General features: G+C 41.6%; 1 protein-coding gene across 8 annotated transcripts in view; it reads left to right on the top strand.

Moving 5' to 3' along the window:
• The window catches only part of THRB (thyroid hormone receptor beta), a 173,565-nt gene that overhangs the window by 80,251 nt on the left and 77,592 nt on the right, over positions 1 to 15,722 (top strand). The window contains exon 1 of one of the 8 annotated variants that reach the window (XM_075052451.1): positions 12,218 to 12,431. The exons of 6 other annotated variants lie outside the window; for them this stretch is intronic. The gene's annotated coding sequence lies outside the window, so the exon portion shown is untranslated. Of the gene's footprint in view, positions 1 to 12,217; positions 12,432 to 13,581; positions 13,675 to 15,722 lie in introns of those variants that run through there. One more of the 8 variants, XM_075052435.1, reaches the window with a different exon arrangement.

Genomic DNA, 15,722 nt, shown 5'->3' with positions numbered 1-15,722 from the left:
CTGTTTGAGATGCTTCAAATCGTCTTTCTTGTTTTTTATATATCAGTTTCTAATCATGGAAACGGGGCTAAGTTTATATACCCTTTAACCTTCTCCTGATAAACAGTTTTATTTCTGACTGCAGTTACAGGGATACTTAGAGTCTAAATAACAGGATACCTGCACCGAGGTGCCTAAATATTTAGGAGCAGCATATTATAGCCAGTATCTAAGAACATTAGCTTTGCATTGTCCATTTCTGAGTTATCATGTTATGACATCCTTTTAAGTGCATTTTATTCTTACTTAAGTGCTGTACACACGCAACACACAGAGTTTGCAAAGTCAAGCGCCGTACCCCACCCATGACCCGTCTGGCTGTTTCTTTTAGTCGTAAACTCATTATCCGAGTCACTTCAGTCAGCCAATTAAATCCTCTTCTTTTCAACCTCTTCTTCAGGGGATCCTACTCTCTCTCCTCTGAATAAGTGGCCTATATGGGCTAGGTATACCTTCTTTCTCCTCCTCTTTTCAGCAGGTTCTCCCCGCAGGAGCCTGGGTGAGCCTGGTCCTGCTCTCGGTGCTGCCTGACCTCCGTCCCGGGCTGCGGCACAGGCAGCAGCAACGGCAGGGAAGGCATCTCGTCTTCCTCTCCTCGTGTGAGGATGGTGCTTGTCAGCGGTACCTGGCATTAAAGCCCACATCCAGCGCTTCTCGCAAGTTTGCAGAGGTTTGGAGTGTCATCAGATTTGAACTAGTTTTTAACTGGCCTGGCAAAAGCTACTTCCTTGACTAAAATGCACCTTCTGCCTGTTTAAAACAAGAAGGATATTTGAATTCTTGAAGGAGGAGCTACCAGATACTGTTTTCTCATTGTAAAACAATGTCTTTTTTTCCTGGCTTTTATCTTGGAAATCATTGAACAGCTTTGGCTGATGTAAGAAAAAAATAGCCTGAGGCACACATCCAACATGGAAAGTTTCAGCCCAAACAATTAGTCTTGCAAAATTATAAGCAAGTGAAAATCGGATCTTATGGGAAGTATTGGATAATCCTTAGTAACAGCCACAGTTCCCACCTATATGTATTGAATTTGCAAGAACACTTTCTTTTCAACAGGCATGCAACTTGCACACACTCTTATGCGGTGCATTCTGCTGAAATGCATATCACTTAATTAAATAATCCACTTAGCGTGCATAAGAATCACTCTATCTTAATATGACTGCAGCTAATCACATGTGTTGCTAAACCTGTTAATTGCTTATCATCTATTTGCCTAGTTTGCATTTTATAACAGTGAACAGAGGACCAAATGCTCAGTGTCCTTTATAACTATTACTACTAGACGTATTAGAATAATTATAAAATTTTTGTCCATCCTCAAAAATGTACAGTAAATTTGTCATAGAAAAGGTCAGTAAATTGAAATGCTGTAGTGGTGTAGAAAGCTCTCGTGCAATTAATGATTCAGGAAAACAATAACTTAGCGGAAAGACTTCAGTCTTCATTCTTCTAATACTTAATTATGGTTATTGCCATATTGCGTTATTCTCGGTGGGAGTCAGAGGAAGGCTTTGGCTGAATATTCTCTACCCCTAACTAAGAGACTCTGTTGTGTTTTCATTAGGTTTGCCTCACATAATCACTCACTGTTAATTTCAAAAAGGCTTTGATATTTCTCTGTGTGTGTGTGTGTCCCCTAAACAATAAGCTGATCCAAAACGAAACGTGATTTATTGCCTTCTAACCTTACACACAGCTTTTCTTTGTGGAAAACAGCATGTGAATCTGGGTGTTAACAGCAGCTTGAGTATAGATAGCTTTCCTCCTGTGTATGGTGCCTGCGTTCCTAGGCAAGGTCAGCGATCTGGTCAAGTGAGGCTTTTTTGTTTGGATGGCCTCTCTTGCCCACATTCCTTCTAATCATTTTTTTCCTGTATTCAGGTATGCTTCCTGAACCAACTCTGTCTTTGTGGAGAGGTCTCAGTATTTACTGTGGCCACGGGTTGGCGATGCGTTGCATCTAGCCTTAGGGCTCCTATGACGACCAGGTTGAAAATGACAGGGTGCTATGGCAAAAGCAGCAGTAAGCATGAATGCCTTTCCTTCAGCTTGTTTGTTCTGACGGGTTCATGTTGTGCCACTGGGACAAGCCTGGTGTTGGGGGTGCTGGGGCAGGAAGGCTGAAACTTCCCAAGGAAATGTGGAGAAGGAAGGTGGTGTGCAGAGGACACTGCCTTAAAGCTTATAATTTTCAGAGGAGCTGTCTGCAGGAATGCAGTAGGCATGGAGGAACGACGATCTCAGGAGATCGCTCTGGCTGCACCCTGCGACGTATACTGATTTATGGGAAGAGTCTTCTCACAACTTATAGGTAGAGCTGTATAAATTTGAGTGGTGTAACTGAACCCAGAAAATCGTTGCCTAGCATTAAACAGTTTGATTTGGGACTTTGAGTCCAGGAACCTCTGCTACTTAGTTCTCTGGTAGACATAGTAGATACTTGCTGCTTAGAGCACACAGGAGGGAAAGGATTAAAAGAAAAAAAGTAAGCAAAGCATTTGGAAATTCAGTGTCCCTGCACAGCACATACGATCAAAGCCTGCTAGAAACCCTTTGTGGGAGAAAGGATGTGCAGTTAAATGTAATTGGTTGTTTGGGCAAGTTCTTTTGGAAGAAGGAAGGTAGTTGACTGAATCTTCAGGTGATCATGGCGAGAGTGACGGTGGTTACTTTTCTGGTTCTGCTCACTGTCCTGGCTTGGCCAATTTTTCCTCGTCTGCTAGTCTTTTCAACGTGGGCAATGCCAAGGATGATTTCGCCCTGATACGATAGCACCATGCCTTGCAGCCAATTCTAGTGTAAAGGGAAATGACGGAAGAAAGAACAATCAGCAGGTGGTGGTGGGAGAGAAGGAGAGAGAGTACAGTGGTACTGCACTGTTTTGTGGGAGTGAAGGATCGTACGTTAGGGGAGAAGCTGGCTCTTGTGTGCATTGAGATCTGCATCACACATGCTGATGTGCTGATCGTGGCCAGTGACCTCATCCATGTGCAGGTCTGGATATTGCAGCGGTTAAGGTTTGCCAGCCAAGGACTGACTCTCTGGAGGAAAGTGAAGGCTCTCTATTTTTGGCAGAGAATCCTCGCTCTTTGCGGAGTCACTTGGAGACTTGTGAAGGCCATGAATCTTACAGTCTTTTCTGTTACAGGGCTTTAAAGGTGGATGGCAGATGGAATAGGTTCATCTTCTGGTTATTTCATTCCTCAACTAAAGCTGCTTTCTATTTGTGCCTGCGTGAGCTCAGTAGTTTGCATTCCCATACTGTGCTCTCTCTTTTTTCTTTTATTTTTCCTGGACTATCTTATTATAGAGTCTCCAAAATCCAATACCCTACTAAGTCCGTTCAGGCACAGAGGAGTAGTGATACCTGTTCCACACGCAGGCTGATGGGAATGTCAGTGCTCCGTGGAAAGGGTCGTGGCAGTCTGGATTGGCAATGTAAGCCTAGGCTGAAGCCTCTGTCCCTGCAGGTGCTCTCAGCTGGGTGCAGGGTCATCAAGATGTCTTATCTGAGCTAGGACTTCATCCCTAACTCAGCCTTTCTGCGCAGGGAAAAGCATGCTAACAGGAACCAAACGGACCGCTCTTTCCCAGCAGTGCTACCCAGCCCTGCCCAGGACGTGCCAAGGCCTCATAAACATCTTATGCCTGCTCTTAACATAGTTCTGGGGTGGCAGTGGTTGGTATTTCCATTTAGAGTGACTGATTTTTAGGTTCCTTTAGTAGTTCTGCATCTGGCAGTCCTTGCTACAGCATACTGTAAATATATATGAAACTTTCCTGTGGTCCCCACAGCTCTGCAGTAAAGGTAGGACTGTCGACCCCAATAGATAGAGCATTTTCCCATAAATTCTTTGCCCCATCTGTTTTCAAATTAACTGAATGATGGAGGAGTGGGAGGATGAAGGGAAAGAATAGCATAATAAAACTCCTCTGTTGCATCACTTGAATTCTCAAAGAATGTTTGTAAAAATCGATGTTGCTTCTCTTCAAGTTGCTGGGGGGCACAAGTCTTTAGTCAATTAAATCCTCATTTCTGGATTTTTTTTTTTTCCAGCAAGGCTTCTTAAATGCCTTTGTGCTGTTACATGAGTCTGGTGTCATTTTACTAGCTAAAACAATCAGACAAGTTTTGCGTATTTTAGGTATATACCAGATAAGCAAATAATAATGGGAAATGTGAAAGTATTGTTCAAATTAGGAATTAAGAGTTGATGTAATCTGAATGTGAGCCACATGAGTCTGAATTGTCTGACTAGCTTAGATCATGCAATTGGGAAAATAATGGAAAGGAAACCTAAGTACATGTAAAGTACCTTTCAGATCCTACATTCGGTTATTCTGGATAAAGGAGATAAATACCTAAAATTCCCTAGGTTTTTTTGTGATCATCCTTTCCAGTCTTAGGAGGGCAATCAAGATAAAATGAGATCTGTGAGCTGCCTTTTTTCCCGCTAGCTGTAAAAAAGTTATTGTGGTAATTTGTTTTTGAGCAGGTGAATGTGGCTGTTCTTATTGTAGTCCTGATTTTCATTTTGAATAGAGATACTAATCTGGCAAGCTGCACTTGATTTGTGTTTCAAAAAAAACAACTGGTGGGATATCTATAGGCCAGATAGGAATAATTTCATCTAAAGATACTAGCTCCCTTAATAACAAGTCATCCCTTCTTCTCAGTGTAGTTTATCCCACTACTTTTTTCTTCTGTTTCAACTCCACTGAGGGCTGGTATCCTGAGAAGACCTCCATCCCTTGCGCTTTGTGTCTGACCTCCCAACAGTAGTACTTGTTTACCTAGAGAGATAATTGTCTTCTGGAGACCATCCAGCTGATAACTTACTTTTTCATTAGACCCCTTTTTCCTATTAGTTATCTCCTGTTAGTTGATCTGTGTCATTTGATAAAACTAATTAGGTAATAAAAGACTGCTTCTGAACTCCTCCCTTTAATTTTGGCATGGTGAAATGTACTTCTTGGCACCTCGCTCTTTCCTCATAAAGACAGCCTTCAGTTGACAAACAACATTAATCCAAAAGAAAACAAGCCAGTTCACGCATCCTCTCTTGATACATCCCTGTGCCAGAACAAAATAGTTCCTAACAAATTATTTGTACCAAAGATAGTGACATAGCCCTGGCTCTGTTTTAGAGTTTTGCAAATGTTTGCAGAGCATCTCAAGAGGCCAGGCTAAAAATACTCAATGAAACCATTCAGCATTCTACTAAAAGCAATTTGTTTCCTAGGACTTTCCTCCCTTCTGAAAATGCCCTCCCACAGCTGCATTACATTTATTAGAAGGTGATGCAGGTATAAGGTAGGAACATTACATTTTATATTTTATTTTAAAATTTAGCTTAATTTTCAGGTTTCCTTTTTAGATTACGTACTTGTTTCATTAAAAATAAATCTCAGTGGAAGGAAAGTTTATTATTAGCTTCAAGTTGAAGTATACCCATCCAATGAGAAGGAGGCTGATCAGATTATCCTTCCTAAAAGTTTTCAGTTGGAAGGTTTGAAATGTCATGATATGCAGCATTTCAAAGGCAAATAGCAAAGAATTGCCATTTCTGTATGGCTAATGGCCTCTGGTACATCCTAATGAGGTAGAAATTGCCTGAGGACACGGGTGGATTTTCTTCTTGATTGCTGCATGTGTGCACCCCAGGAGAAGGAAGGTCTCAAAGCTTCAGCTGAGAAGAATGTGGAATATACTCTGCTCACATGTGAGTTCTGTAGAAATCACTGTAGTCATCTTCTGTTTGTGGTGCTCCAGAACCTGGAGGAGAAATATGTCCAGGATCCTCAAGGGCCCAAACACCCAGCCCACCAGAAGTTGGAGGGAAACAATCATCCAGGTTCCAGATGTTTTAGAAACAGCAATCAGTTCATGGAGGGATGACTAAAGGTAGGCATCTAGCTACATGTGACCTACCCAGACTCATACAGGGTCTGGAGCAGCTGGTGGAGGCCAGGCAGGATACCTGAGGTCATGAGTGGACAACTGAACTGAACTCTTACTAATCTTGGTCACTGTCGCAGCACAATTGCAGCCTGGAGAAAATTTATCAAAACCAGTGAAATTAGACCAACAGAAGGATCTCACTGGAATCTGGCCTGTGTTATACACTCAGAAATGTCATCTCTCTTAAAAGAGTGGCTTCTGCCTGTTCATTATTCAGAGTTAAATGCAACCACCACTTTGGTCAGATCTGAAGAAGTGTTTTGATATTAGTTGCATATTTACTGTGCACTGGATTTACTTCCATGTCAGAAAGATGTACTGTGGGGATGTTCAGAATCCGTTGTGCTCACAGAGATTTGGAGTACTACATCTTTCAGGGATGCAAGAGCCCCAGAATAGCAGCATATGAAATTTTAAAATCAGTGGTATGATAAACTCAGATAGTACCAGGGTGTGTTTATAAGTGAATCGTGATAAATAAATTATGGGAGTGATAGTGAGATACAGTTATAGCAATAAAAAGTGTCTGGTTTAAAATGAAAGAAAAATTGAAGTTTGTACTTTCCTTTGTCCTAATTAGATTCAGAAAAAGTTTTGACTTGCTTTCTGCCCCTGAACATTTTTTTTGTGTCTTCTCTAGATGCACTTACAGCCAACTCTGACTCGGGGGGCATTTAGCTAAGATCCCTGAAATGGTTATTATCCTCTGGAGCTGCTGCTTTTCCTGTCAGGAAGACTCCTGAGCTATTGCAGTTTATAACCTACCATAATGTCAGTTAAAATTTTGGCTATTTTGACTAACATATCTTGTATCTCAGGCAGATTTGATTCTGCATTTCTAGCATTAAACATAATTGAAAGCATGGACTAGCCTGCCATTGTGTCAAATCTGATAATTGCTTTTTACTCATAAGCAGCTCTGGAAATCCAAATGACCAAGCCTGTTTGTCCTGTGTGCTTTCATGTAATGTACTGTTCATTTTCACTTTAGGAAGTTTCTCAGCCCTCCTGGCTGAAGTTCAGTGCCACGAGAAGACTGTATCAAAGCTTTGCATGAATTGTTCCAGTGCTGTGCATAGCAGTGCATCAGCGAATGTATCCTGCATGGCGTCACTTATAGCTTCCTATGAACAGCTTCTCCAGGATTATAGATTTGCTAAGAGGTAGTGTTGAGTGTCTCTGTATTTATAGGCAGCTCTGTGGTGCCGGGCAGCATGACACCCATTTCCCCCCAGTATCGCTCCCCTGTCTGGGCTGTGTGCTGCTCACCCCTGCTGTAAGCGAGGATGTGGAGCAGTGCCAGAGGTGCTCTTGCCAGCAGGCTCATGGGCTCTTTCTGGCCTGACCCCAAAACAAGGGCACAGATAAGGAGCAGAGGAGGCTACAGCCTGGTTTTGAATGGAGTTGCTGTTGGTTTCTGTGCCTCAGCGCAGTGTTTAGCTGTGGTCTCTGCAGCGCTGTCAAGATCTGGTCCATGGGAAGGGAGAGAGAGTGCTCGGCTTTTACAGCTGCAGTCCTGTTCTAGGCACCGCAAACATAAATGAAGAGGTGCTGTTGAGCAGGAGAGCTGCTCTGGGTGTCCTGGCAGGAGACAGCATAGCACCTCTGCTGCTTTTTTGGCTGGACAGGACGAGAAAGCTCCCCTGCCCGCTCCCCATTTGTGCTGCTGACAGATGCTGCCTGTCCAACTGATGAGATAAGCACACCTCTCCATCCCCACCCTCGGATGTGAAGGCAATGCACTTTAATATAACATGTCCTTTTCGTTGCATATTAAAACTAAGCTGTTAACATGTTGTGGATTAAACCATTAACATCCACATTTTCACTCATATAGGGTCCACAAACACTATCTATATATGGGATTAAGAGTGCATAGCTGTAGGGGTTATCAGTGAACAAGGAGAGCTGTGTCCTTACTAACTAGCAGCCGTGCGGCGGCTTCTGAATTCACAAGAAATCCTTCCATAGTGAGTAAGCAGTTGCAGTGACTTTTGCAGGATTTCTTCTATAGTAGGGATTGCTATTGTGGCAGTAGATTCTTTTCAGGTTCGACCAAATTGTGCTTAGATGAGGCAGCTATTGTAATTTTTTTCTGAATGAACACATCAGAGAAATGCCTAAACCCATTAGAATATTTTAAGGGGAAAACCCCACCCTATTTCACTGCCGCGCTTGTGTGAGCTTTGCTGACAATTCAGCAGTGGATGACATTTTACAGTGCTTTTGTCTGGTGCTAAAAAAAAGCTTTCTGATGTATGCCAAAGTTACTTGGAATACATATAAGACCTAAAACTGAGCATACCTCTTGCAAAGGAAAATTAAAATTGGAAGGAAAATACACTAAATCGCGGTGAGAGTGAGATGTGACAGTGACTTTTTTCTATGCAAAATTTAAGATAGAAGGTGAAAAATGCTAAAAGCTAAATAACAGCTGGCACTAGTAAACAGTATTTGTCTTCAAAGGGCCGTAGGGATTTTCATGAATTTCAAAAGATCCATAAGAGGAAGGGATGATTTGGCTTGACTTACAGATAATGCAGCCGAAACAAAGAAGTTAAGTAACGGTCCATAGCAGAGCCAAAATGAAATCTGACTCGGGTATTCCTGGTCTCTCGCCTTGTTCTCCAGTTGCTTGACTGTCAAGGCAGACTGACACCAAAATGTCAGGAAGGTCTGCAAGTTCTTCTTGATATTTTTTTTTTTTTAACTCGTTTAGCAACTTTCGTTCTCTGTAAGACATAGCTTGTACCACGGATGCATAAAAGTGATTTGAGCATGTCTGCTTCCAAATATATTTTATTTTTAGAAACTGCAGAATTTTCCCTTCTTCTTACCATTTCCTGTAGTTTTACTCTGGAGCGTGATGGATGAAGAAGGCTATTTGTGTGATTAAGGTATGAGAATAGAAATTGTACGTCCTGGGTTTACAGATGCAAGTCAGATGTGATGGTCAGTCCCTTAAGCATACTAATAACAACTGAACTTCCTCATCTGTAGAAGAATATTTGTCTTATTAGAAGCATGTAGAAGAAGAGAGGCTGCGTTGAGATTTGAAAAGCACTGTGGGATCCATGTAGGAAATTGTCCCATAAAAGTGATGTTAAATCAGTGAGAGTGTAGAAACAGTATGTTCACCTGTAGTAAGCAGTGAGAGAATTAAGCTAAACAGGAACAAGACACACTGGAATGAGTGTTGACATATGGAGTTAATTGAGAACAATTAAGTCTGTGTGTAGACAAGATCTACGTAGCCCATTTGAACTGCATGGTATTATGTGAGTAAAGGGTGCAGGATTAGACCCATTGTTTACAGATTTACCTAATGCTTTAAACTATTTGGATGAATGGTGTTACACAAATGTTAGTCATAATTATTATTTAATTATGACCACATGTTTACTTTGAACATAGTCCTATGTTTAATATGTAGGAAAGCCAGGATAATATTGCAGCTTCAGTGTGTGAGCTACTGTTTGCCAAGCAGCGTTTCGCTAATGGCTTCTCCTTTCGTGTGATGAAAATGCCTCCCTGGACTGTGAAGTTGCACTGGTTGTGGTATGTAATAGGCAAATAGCTTTCATAAAAATACCTTCAACAAGAACATTTTGAAACAGATGCATCCGAGATAGAATGCTAACTTACTAAAATTAATGCTATTAAATGTGCTGCTTGTGTATCATTTCAAAATATCTGAGACACCAGTATTTCATTCTGGTTACATTGAGAGTGCAGAAGCAAATTTCATAGTATGATTCATAAGATCAGGAGTGCTACAGTATTTCTATAATTCATGTGTTGCTACTTGCATTTGCATTTAGATGTTTAAGCTGTTATAAAATTTCAGATTCTTTAAACTTTAATCTAGTTTTTTCCCTCCTAAGCAGAATGAAGTTATTCCTGCTTTAACTCAGTGTTTTGAGGTTTTTCCTTTGCTCAGATCTTCCATTTCAGATACTGTGGAAAGCTTAAGATAAGTTTATGAGTGGCTACAGGTATAAGCAAGGAAAAGAGCTTAGTGGGTTTTTTTTTATCTTTTCATTTTTGTTCTTTTTTTAAGGAACCTGATAAATATAATTCTGAGGGGTGTGTAGTAAGTATATCCTAGTTTGCAAGAGATGGGATGCTGTTCTATCCTTTTTACTAAGTTAAGGCTTTTTGAAGTGACTAAGATAATGGGGAACGTAAGCCTTTTCTTTAGAATGCTTTTAGTGCTTTGAATAGTGGTATCTCAGTCTGTCCACGCGTGGCATTTTACAATGATTGTCAGTGCTACTGAGAGGGGAAGAAGACCTCTCTTGAGCACAGGCTGTGCACATGGAATTCTGTGAGGGATCAACCTTATTAGTTCAAGAAATATTAGTCTTTCCTTTAACCCCATACAGGAATCTTCAGATTCCTGACTCTCTCAGTTCCTGAATCCCATATAGTGATTGCAACTCATATTTTTCTTATTAAGGCACTTGTTTTTCCCTGTGGTACTCCCCTGACACGCTTGCCCCTCGGTAGACAAGCTTGTGAACCCTGCTCACCAGCATGTAGAAGAAGATCCGTGAGTCTCCTGGCCGTGTCAGGCTTAAGGTGACATGACTCTTACCATGTGCACCAAAAAGGCATGTTTTTCTTCTATGTTTCTGTACTTCAGTTGTCCTGAATGCCTGTTTGCTTTGGGGGGAAATGACTTTTCCAATACATTTTAAAAAAAATTAAAATATTCAATCATTTAGAATAAGTGTATGTTTTTTAAGGGGAAAAGGGAAGACATGCTGATTCCTGTAGGAGAGAAGAAACTTTTTTAAAAGTCCTAGGTGTTCAAAGTTTACTTAAACTTTCTTTCACTCAGAAAGACATTCTGTTCTAGATGACTGTTTCTACTTGAAAACAAAGTATTTTGGTAGAGGTAATTTACATTTTATTTGAAAATATTTCTGAAAGGAAGCTTGGTTTTAAGAAACCATTTCGCCCCTTCAATTTATTATTTTGGTGTAGAAGTGAAGGTAAAAATAATTTGTGAATGCAGTTTCCTTGCGAGGGCTTGAGTTTCTGCCCAAGGCTCAAGCGTTCCTTTGCCTTCCTCTGTGTTTTTCCAGCCCTGCCATACGATTGAATGTTTGAATATTGTAGTGTCAACAGCTCCTTGTATTTTCACTTGATACAGTTGAGCAAAAGTTTTGACATTCAGCTGAAATGTTTGAGGAGCCATTACCAGCATAATTCTGCTTCTTAAGTAAATCTCATCTTGGTGCTTGAAATCTAAATGGATTAATATTTTTAATGTCTTGTTTACAATGCTGCCTATGAAAGCCTGTATTTGTCTACTTGCCAACCTTCCTTCTTGGCTAGGAACCGTTCTGGCCTGAATCTCCATGCTGGGCTCCCATCCATTTTCCTTGAGTCTCTCTGGTTCCCTCCCTTTTCCTCAGGGGCTCTCTGGAAGATTGTCAGAAGGGCTTTAATTTCTTAAGCAAGTCAGCTTTTTTTGACTCCTAAATATTTCTGCCCCAGCCCTGAATTTCAGAGTTTGCCAGCCAACCACAGATGGCTTGCCCTGGTGGTGTTACAAAAAAACACATATTTTCTCAGGTTTTGATGAAAACAAACCTAAAAACAAACCAGTGTTAGCTTTGCGAGTAGGCAGAAAAAGATGGTTAAGAAAAAAGAAGCTTGCACTGTGTGTGTGCATATGTCTTGACAAGGTGCCCAGCAGCCGTGATGGAGTAAAGGTGAGCTAGTAGATGACTCCTAATGTAGACTGTATACATTACAGCATACTACAGTATTTTACCAGTAGAGCCATACTAGCTGGGAATGCCGGGGGGGTGAAAAAATCCACAAACCCCCCCACCCAGACCAAAATTGTGCAGTCTGGTGGCACTGGCTTAGTTATGATTGCTGAGGGTCTTCAGGGGTAGGCAGGCTCTTAGAGGAGAGTCAAGAGATTTGCTGAGTGCGACATAAGCCCAAGTGCCAAAGCAGCAAGTTATTAGAAAGTAGAAACCAGGGGCGTATGATATCAGACTACATTACGGTAAAATTGCGCAGCTGTAGGTACGGTGAACCCTCACTTCTGAGCAGGCCAGCAAATCCTCACTAGTGGTTATTGTGATATGTGATACCCTGATGCTAATCTAAGGAGTCGAATGCAAAACCAAAGAAGTCCCAGCAACAATAACAACCCTTAGCCGAGTGAGGAGCACTTGGCAGTGCTCGCTGCCTTCTTAGAAATGGAGAGCCAGCATGAGCTAAGTCAGTGACAGGGTGCGAGGTTTGCGTAGAGGGATGGACGGCTCTTTGCACGTCCCCTGACTCGGGTACGTGTGGAAGGAAGAGGTGGTGTCTCCGCATCGCAAGACTGAGACCGGTAATCAGGCAGCCCCCCCCAAAGCAGCAACAAAAATTTCTGCTCGGTCTGCCTGCGAATAAGGTGGGGAGTTAGAGGGGAGCGCGGCAGGGTGGCAGCCCCGGAGCAAAGCCTGGCCGGAGACCCGTTTCCCTCGGACGGGTGGGAGCCGGGAGCCGCCGCGAGCCGGTGGTGGAGGAGCAGCCACGTCGTCCCCTTGCCATCAGCACGGTGCTGGCCTGCCTCCCACCTGTCCTCTCCCTCGGGAGCTGGGCTTGAGCCTCCTGGGGAGGGTCCCCCTGCACAGGAGGTGAAGACGAAGGCACGGGTGAGAGGAGGCAGCTGAACCCCTGCATTCCTGCCCACGGGGGACTGGCTGCAGGCAGGGGACGGCCGTACCCCAGGAGGGAGGGAGGGAGGGAGTGCATGTCGGTGCGTGTAAGATGCTGATTTCCAAAGAGATTTTAATTTCTGGTTCTTTAACGTGCCATTTAGTTTTGAAAACATGGTATTACTCAAAATGAGATGGATTGATGAGGCAAAATAATCTTGACAATCTTTCATTACAGATACACAAGATACATAAGTATCCTTAATGTTTTATAGACTAGCGTGTCTGGCATGAAAAAATTATAAAAGAAGTATAAATAGCAGGGATAAGGAAAAAGGAAATTTGGATTTGGTGTGTGAAGCAGCCAGGTGTTTGGCTGCCCTTTATCAGTTATTGATCACTCTCCCTGCTGTTCAGAAATTATTTGGAGTGGGGGATTCTCAGGATTTTATTTTTTAAAAGCCTCCTTGCCTTTCCCAGACATCAGGATTACAAGATGAATGTGCAAACATGAGTGTGTGAGTCAGGAAACATGGTAGCGGAGGTGGCTGAGTGAGCGAGGCTGTAGGTAAACAGAAATAAAGTTAATTGGCAGTTTTCTTGTGTAGCACGGGCAGCTGAAGTCCTTCTCGCTGGAAGAAATTTTCTTTTCCCATTATCCTTCAGCATTCTCTTGGAGGGATTGTCTCAAGGGAAGTGAGTGAGTCAGAAAATATGCCAAGTTCATGTCACGGCTGTTTCGGCATTTCTTTCTCTTGCTGGCCTCCAGGAGCTTTATTGGCAAGTGTTTTTAAAGGAAATGTTGGCACAGGAAGGCCTTATTGTTTATGTCATGAAAGTCTCTTGGCGTCTTCTGCCTTGTTATTTTCTCCCTTAAATGGGGAAATTAGGAGTGGGGGGACTGAGAAAGGAAAAGAGGAGAGAAGCAGAGTATTAACTTCCAGACTGTTGAGGGTTGCTACCAAAACTGTTCTTCCTACGCCAGGATGTATCTTGGTGAGTCCTCTCTTTTCTTTTTCTCCATTGCTGCTTTGCAGACTCTGCTGCAGCCAGTGGATCGATTTCTAAATGTATGGTTCCTCTTCATGCTTTTCAAGCTGTGGCATTTAGAGAGCTTTTTGAAAGAGAGAAGCCAGCAGTTTTCTGGTGGGCTCTCCTCTGCAAGAACCAGGCAGGGAGAGGCAAACGCAGAGCCCAGCCGGGGTCAGATCACTGCCACCTTCTCACACGCGGAGCAGGGCTCTGTGACGGGCTGTCAAGGACATTTCATTAAATTCTTTTCAGTTCTGTGTAAGGTTTGCATACAAAATACAACACAATTTACAGAAAAAAAAATATTGGGAAGTTCTGTGGAGCAGATGTGGTGGATACAGACAGGAACAATAGCGAGACGCTGCATGGTCAAAAATGCTACTTGTTGAAAACCAAAGCAGAAAGCAAAAGCATTCATTTAAATGTATACACATTCTTAAAAAACAAAAAACACACACCCCCCCCAACTTAGTCATATGCACTTAGGCAATTTTGGCTTAACATAAAAGCACACAAAAAAAGAATTATGTCCAGTGCAGCGATATAAGTTGCTGTAACCTATTACCCTCAAATTAAGTGAGAGTTGTGAAGTCTCTGAGGATGCTATTAAAGAATTAAATGTTAACATTTCAAAGAATGTTTCAGTATTTAATATTTTGTGATTTGGAAAGTAAAAGTTAACTCTCTGCTTGTGATATGTCATGGCAGAAAGTCTGTTTCTAAACTAGGTTCCTTCTTATCTATGATATTTGCCTCTGATATTTATGTGTGCAGCTCAAAGATACAGGATGGAAAATTCTTTCAGGTTAATGTAGCAAAAATATGCATTGATGTACAAAAAGAGCAAAATTCTTCTGGATTTGTTACCAGCAGCGAAAAAAAAATTCAAGGCAAATGCCTGTTTTTGTGAGCTAAATGTAGAGAATGTGACATCTAAACCACTTTTCTTTGTACCCAGTTAAACTAAGGATTGTCTGTGGGATTAAGTATCTATTTCAAGACTGTGATGCAGTTTTTGTGATGTCTCTTCAAACACTAAGTATTTGTTGGTACATAATACATCTTTTTATTGTGGCGTCTTACTTGCATTTTGGTGATGCTTTTTTGGAATGTTCTTTTTCAAAAGAGAGAGAGATGATTAATCTTGGCTCTTAAAACCTACACTGTTACACTTTTCAATGCTTTCGTGTGTTTTTGTTTTCTGACCTACCTATTTGTGGGTCTGCAAAATTCTGTAGTGTATAATAGTTTAATTTGTGGAAGATCCCCCCCCCCCCTTCCAATTTTGCACTTTGATTTGCTCAGACCTTGCCTTGACTTTCTTTAAAAATGTATATGCAATTGAAGGCTACTTCAGAGTAAAAGTTTTCGTGGAACATGTGTTTCTAGACCTGAATATTCTTAGAGCTTGTTATTTTTTCAGATTTGGGATCTTGTTCAGACTGTTACAGGAAAAGTAACTGGCTGCCAGCATTAGAATCCAGGGAACTGGAACCTGGATTTTGCTTGGAAAACATCTTTAGGAAAGGTGGCTGTGGCTCTTATGGTCCTGCTTTCAAGTATTTTTTCCAAGATTGATCCATAAGATTTATTCTGTAAAATTATAAAGCCAGGAAAAATATACCCCTTCTAATAAGCACTAACTGATTTGTTTATAATTTCTTTGAATCTGTAACAATATAGTCACTTTTAAAAGGCCATGCTAGTTGCATATAGTATGTTGCAAGTGAACCATTTTCAGTATGTTGCAGCTGCTATCTAGAATAAGACATAAGCTTTGTCTGTTTTTCTCTGTGTGTCTATACATGTATCTGTATCTATGACTATATTCAAATAGTTGTAAGTATCTCAAAAGATAAGCACTGTAATACCTATGGGAATATATATCACCATGGACTTTTCTTCTGTGTTAGGAATCCTGCATTTCTCTGTTCTAGCAGATGGAAACCTTTGTGCTGTGTTTCTTGCATCTCATGTCATAACATGAGAAAAACCAAACCATAAAACAGGGT

The sequence above is a fragment of the Buteo buteo genome, chromosome 2, assembly GCF_964188355.1.
Source record: "Buteo buteo chromosome 2, bButBut1.hap1.1, whole genome shotgun sequence".
In the NCBI taxonomy this organism is placed as follows: Eukaryota; Metazoa; Chordata; class Aves; order Accipitriformes; family Accipitridae; genus Buteo; species Buteo buteo.
This window is presented reverse-complemented; position numbering and strand designations above follow the sequence as displayed.